Below are 7,110 nucleotides of genomic sequence, written 5' to 3' on the forward strand. Positions count from 1 at the left end.
TAGACTGGAAACAAAGTGTACTACAAACGAGTTGACTGTCAAGAGTGGAAAGGACCGGGAGTAGTCATTGGCCAAGATGGTGTGGTGATATTTGTGAGGCACGGAGGCACCATTTTTAAGGTGCATCACTCAAGTTTGCGGAAAGTAAAGGATCAACAAGATGGAGGGGCTGTTGCTGAGAATCAGCCTCCTACTGAAAATGACAAAAAAGTACACATTAACAGACACAAGCCTACCAGATGTCACATCCAATGAAATGGACACTGAAACTGACACAGGAAATGGAGCAGAGACCTTCAAACATGCCACTGGTAATACTGTTGAGGGTTCAAATGAGGAACACGTTCAACAACAGCCACATGTGTTAAGACAACATGGTTGTTCCAATCTGAAAACTGGACAAACTGTTAAATACATGGACAGAGAAAGTGGTATTCCACACACAGCAACTGTCATTGAGCAGGAAAAGCCAAAGGAAAACACCAGAACTGGTCCAACTTGCAGTACTCTGAACCAGCTGCACTTTCTGGTACAACAGGGTCAGCTGACCTGTCACTTATCAGATTTCAACCAATGTAATATTGCAAAAAACAGAATGACATTAAAAATGATGATGTACTTGAAACAAAGGACTTGTCATTTGACTCAGCTAAACTAAATGAGCTCAGTAATTGGAGGAAAAATGTTGTGTTTGAGGAAGTCAAAGACATTGGCCAAAAATGTGTCTCAGCAAGGTGGGTGTGTACCCTTAAAGAACTGGAATAGTGCCAAAAGCACATCTAGTGGCTAGAGGTTTAGAGGAGCTGGCTGCTAAACAACTCCCAAAAGACCCATCTAGTGGCTAGAGGTTTAGAGGAGCTGGCTGCTAAACAACTCCCAAAAGACTCATCTAGTGGCTAGAGGTTTAGAGGAGCTGGCTGCTAAACAACTCCCAAAAGACTCATCTAGTGGCTAGAGGTTTAGAGGAGCTGGCTGCTAAACAACTCCCAAAAGACTAATCTAGTGGCTAGAGGTTTAGACGAGCTGGCTGCTAAACAACTCCCAAAAGACTCATCTAGTGGCTAGAGGTTTAGAGGAGCTGGCTGCTAAACAACTCCCAAAAGACTAATCTAGTGGCTAGAGGTTTAGAGGAGCTGGCTGCTAAACAACTCCCAAACGACTCATCTAGTGGCTAGAGGTTTAGAGGAGCTGGCTGCTAAACAACTCCCAAATGACTCATCTAGTGGCTAGAGGTTTAGAGGAGCTGGCTGCTAAACAACTCCCAAAAGACTCATCTAGAGGTTGAGGAGCTGGCTGCTAAAGAACTCCCAAAAGACTCACCGACATGCACCTCAGAGTCACTCAGATTGCTGCTCACAGTGATCTGCCAGAAACAATGGAAACTTAATTCCATAGACATCAAATCAGCATTTTTGCAGGGAACAGAGCATTCACATCTGACCTCTGCCTGAAGCTACGTGTGAAGGAACACTGTGGAAACTAAAAAGGTGTGTGTATGGCCTGGCAGGTGCATCACTCTACTGATACAGCAAAGTCAAGGCAACAGTGCTGAGTACAAGTGGAAAAATGTCACAAGTGAATCCTGCAGATTTCTATTGGCTTGACTGGAGTACTTGCCTGTCATGTTGAAGACTTCATCTGGGGTGGTTCAAAGACATTTGCTACAACTGTGATTCTACACTTCAAAGCTGTTTTCCTGGTCGACCACAAAGGAGCAGCTTGCTGACTGTCTGACTAAAAGGGAGCATCCAGTCTTGGGCTCCTAAAGACACTCAGTAATGGAAAGTGGCAGCTTGACTAATACAAGTATAAACTGAGTCACACCAGATCCATATGTGTTTACCAGGAACACATAGTCCACACCATATGTGTTTACCAGGAACACATAGTCCACACCATATGTGTTTACCAGGAACACATAGTCCACACCATATGTGTTTACCAGGAACACATAGTCCACACCATATGTGTTTGGACAGTGAAGCTTACAGTTTTACATCTGGTGCTATGCTCCAGCATTTTGGATTTGATATGTTTCATATTAGGCGACAGTATAGAATGTCACCTTTTATTTGAGGTTAATGGTGATAGGTTAGCATGTTTTGTTGTAGCCTCTGTTATTGGTACAGCTACTCGCCCAAGCCTTCCCCATTTCTCCCAAATCCAGTCAGCTGATGTTCTGAAAAAGCTGCAAAATCTGGACCCCTACAAATCAGGCGGGCTAGACAATCTGGACCCTTTCTTTCTAAAATTATCTGCCGAAATTGTTGCAACCCCTATTACTTGTTCAACCTCTCATGTCGTCTGAGATTCCAAAAGATTGGAAAGCAGCTGCTGTCATCCCCCTCTTCAAAGGAGGGGACACTCTTGACCCAAACTGCTACAGACCTATATCTATCCTACCCTGCCATTCTGAGGTCTTCGAAAGCCGAGTCAACAAACAGATTACCGACCATTTCGAATCTCACCGCACCTTCTCCGCTATGCAATCTGGTTTCAGAGCTGGTCATGGGTGCACCTCAGCCACGCTCAAGGTCCTAAACGATATCGTAACCGCCATCGATAAGAAACAATACTGTGCTGCCGTATTCATTGACCTGGCCAAGGCTTTCGACTCAGTCAATCACCACATCCTCATCGGCAGACTCAATAGCCTTGGTTTCTCAAACGATTGCCTCGCCTGGTTCACCAACTACTTCTCTGATAGAGTTCAACGTGTCAAATCGGATGGCCTGTTGTCCGGGCCTCTGGTATTCTCTATGGGGGTTCCACAGGGTTCAATTCTTGGGCCAGCTCTTTTCTCTGTATACATCAATGATGTCGCTCTTGCTGCTGGTGAGTCTCTGATCCACCTCTACGCAGATGACACCATTCTGTATACTTCTGGACCTTCTTTGGACACTGTGTTAACAACTCTCCAGACGAGCTTCAATACCATACAACTCTCCTTCCGTGGCCTCCAACTGCTCTTAAATACAAGTAAAACTAAATGCATGCTCTTCAACCGATCGCTGCCTGCACCTGCCCGCCCGTCCAGCGTCACTACTCTGGGCGGTTCTGACTTAGAATATGTGGACAACTACAAATACCTAGGTGTCTGGTTAGACTGTAAGCTCTCCTTCCAGACTCACATCAAACACGTCCAATCCAAAGTTAAATCTAGAATTGGCTTCCTATTTTGCAACAAAGCATCCTTCACTCATGCTGCCAAACATACCCTCGTAAAACTGACCGTCACTTCGGTGATGTCATTTACAACATAGCCTCCAATACCCTACTCAATAAACTGGATGCAGTCTATCACAGTGCCATCCGTTTTGTCACCAAAGCCCCATATACTACCCACCACTGCGACCTGTACGCTCTCGTTGGCTGGCCCTCGCTTCATACTCGTCGCCAAATCCACTGGCTCCAGGTCATCTACAAGACCCTGCTAGGTAAAGTCCCCCCTTATGTCAGCTCACTGGTCACGCTAGCAGCACCCACCTGTAGCACGCGCTCTAGCAAGTATATCTCTCTGGTCACCCCCAAAGCCAATTCCTCCTTTGGCCGTCTCTCCTTCCAGTTCACTGCTGCCAATGACTGGAACGAACTCCAAAAATCTCTGAAACTCGAAACACTTATTTCCCTCACTAGCTTTAAGCACCTTTAAGCACCAGCTGTCAGAGCAGCTCACAGATCACTGCACCTGCACCTGTATATAGCCCATCTATAATTTAGCCCAAACAACTACCACTTCCCCACCTGTATTTATTTATTTTGCTCCTTTGCACCCCATTATTTATATTTCTATTTTTATTTTATTTCATGATATTTCTCGATCATAGCAGTCACAGGCATGATGTAGTCATTGCATTCAAAGAATATGAGACCAAACACTAAACTTTTGACTACTTTAATATACTCTAAGTTAATTGGTCAAAATACTTAACTTCTTCAAATAGGGGGACTAGATTCATAAAGTGCTTTTCATTTTCTAAATGGTGAAACAGATATTTATTAAAATACCCTCAAATAAAAGGTGACATTATATACTGTCACCTCATTTGAAACATTTGATCTCAAATCCAAAATGTTGGAGTATAGAGCCACATTTAAAATGTTAGCTTCACTGTCAAAATAGATATGGTGTGGACTGTATACTCAATACAATGTACATCTGATACCTCACTGTCTGTCTTTTGACTGATACTGCTTTTTAAACTGGTCTGTTTCTTTCTACAAGCAATACTTTGATAATTTGTCAATTCTAATAATGAAACATCCATTTATGAATAGATATGGCACGTTTCAGGACACTGATGTATCTGAAAATGTTGACAAAAACTATACTGCCACTATTTTCACCACCAAAGAAAAGCAGTGTGGTTTTAATATGATTTGACTCTTTGCAGGCTGTCAGGCTGTCTAGTCACAGAGGAAGGCTGTGCTTCTCTGGTCTCAGCTCTGAGGTCAAACCCCTCACACCTGAGAGAGCTGGACCTGAGCTACAATCACCCAGGAGACTCAGGAGTCAGACTGCTCTCTGCTGGACTGGAGGATCCACACTGCAGACTGGAGAAACTCAAGTATGTGGAGGGTTTATGTTAATGTTCATATCAGACATGTTTGACTTATCAGGCTAGTTAAGACAAACATTCTGACCACCACTTGGACTAAGTTATATGCTGACTGTCTGTGTGTGTGTGTGTGTGTGTGTGTGTGTGTGTGTGTGTGTGTGTGTGTGTGTGTGTGTGTGTGTGTGTGTGTGTGTTTGTCCGGTGTGTGTGTGTGTTTGTCCGGTGTGTGTGTGTGTTTGTCCGGTGTGTGTGTGTTTGTCCAGTGTGTGTGTGTGTATGTGTGTGTGAGTTCAGGTGTATCCCTCAATGACTGTCTGTTCTTCTGCTTACCGCTACAGTGTGGAACATGGTGGAGAGAACACAATGAAACCTGGACTTAGAAAATGTGAGTGTTGACTGCTGTGAAGAATATGACTAAGAATAAGTCTTAATTCAAGTTAAGTCAAAGTCAAAGACCACCATCATTACTTACTTGGTCATATTAAATATCAGCTGTAGTTCTACAGAAGCAGAAATCAGGGACACCAAAGTTTACAAAGAGTTGCTTTGACAATGTGTGTGTCTGTGTGTGTGGCGCGTTCGTGTTACATAAGAAATGTGTGTTTGTGTTCATGATGCATACAGGTGTGTGTGTGTGTGTGTGTGTGTGTGTGTGTGTGTAATTAATGGGAATAAGTGTGTTTTATATTACCATACAGTATAACATATGATCATTCAACAAGTCTCAAGTTACCTTAACTTCTCCTTTTGATACCTAGACACATCTACATTAAATGAATTAGTGGAAAGTGAGTTAACATTCGTATGTGAATGATGATGATTTCTAATATTGTGTCTGGTTTCATCCATCAGATGTCTGTGATCTCACACTGGACCTAAACACAGTAAACAGACACCTCTCTCTGTCTGAGGAGAACAGAAAGGTGACATGTAGGACAGAGAAGCAGCCGTATCCTGATCACCCAGAGAGATTTGAGGTCTGTAGACAGGTTCTGTGTAGAGAGGGTCTGACTGGGCGCTGTTACTGGGAGGTAGAGTGGAGTGGGGGAATGGGGGCTGTTATAGGAGTGACATATAAAGGAATCAGCAGGAGAGGAGGGGTTAAGGACTGTTGTCTTGGATACAATGACAAGTCCTGGGGTCTGTTCTGCTCTGACAACAGTTACTCTGCCAGGCACAATAATAATCCCACTACCATTGACGTCCGCCCCTCCGGCTCCCACAGAGTAGGAGTGTATCTGGACTGGCCAGCCGGCACTCTGTCCTTCTATAGAGCCTCCTCTGACACACTGACCCACCTGATCACATTCACCTCCACATTCACTGAGCCTCTCTATCCAGGGTTTTGGGTTCATTATGATGACTCCTCAGTGTCCCTTTGTAAGACACACTGATACACAAAGTGGACACACACACACACTGTTACACACACACACACACACACACACACACACACAGACACACACACACACACACACACACACACACACAGGATACACACCACACACACACACACACACACACACACACACACACACAGGATACACACACATACACACAGGATACACACACACACTGGACACACACACACACTGGACACACACACACACTGGACACACACACACACTGGACAAACAAACACATGGACAAACATACACACACACACTGGACAAACACACACACACACAGGATACACACACACACACACACACACACACACACACACACACACACACACAGGATACACACACACACTGGACACACACACACACACACACACTGGACACACACACACACTGGACACACACACACCTGACAAACACACACACACACACACACACACACACTGGACAAACACACACACACACACACACACACACACACTGGACAAACACACACACACACACTGGACAAACACACACAGACACACACTGGACAAACACACACACACACTGAACACACCCACACTGAACACATACACACACACACTGAACACACACACACACACACACACTGAACACACACACAAACACACTGAACACACACACGCTGAACAAACACACACTGGACACACACACACACTGGACAAACACACACACACGGACACACACACACACACTGGACTCACACACACACACACACACACACACACACACACACACACACACACACACACACACACTGGACAAACACACACACTGGACAAACACACACACTGGACAAACACACACACACACACACACTGGACAAACGCACACACACACACTGGACAAATGCACACACACACACTGGACAAACGCAAACACACACACACACACACACACACACACACACACACACACACACACACACACACACACACACACACTGGACAAACACACACTGGACAAACGCAAACACACACACACACTGGACTAACACAAAAACACACACACACACACACACACACACACACACACACACTGGACAAACGGAAACACACACTGGACACACACACACACACTGGACACACACTCACACACACACACACACACACACACACAGGACACAC

The 7,110-nt window shown here is 44.8% G+C and overlaps 1 long non-coding RNA gene across 1 annotated transcript; it reads left to right on the plus strand.

The window, feature by feature from the left end:
- The first annotated feature begins 1,191 nt into the window (after window positions 1–1,191).
- Window positions 1,192–6,819, plus strand: LOC145877452 (uncharacterized). The gene is made up of 3 exons (XR_014391765.1): window positions 1,192–4,568; window positions 4,898–4,944; window positions 5,412–6,819. It is a non-coding gene; the product is annotated as an uncharacterized LOC145877452 (long non-coding RNA).
- Window positions 6,820–7,110: the final 291 nt, after the last annotated feature.

The sequence above is a fragment of the Salmo salar genome, chromosome 03, assembly GCF_965601325.2.
Source record: "Salmo salar chromosome 03, fSalSal1, whole genome shotgun sequence".
In the NCBI taxonomy this organism is placed as follows: domain Eukaryota; kingdom Metazoa; phylum Chordata; class Actinopteri; order Salmoniformes; family Salmonidae; genus Salmo; species Salmo salar.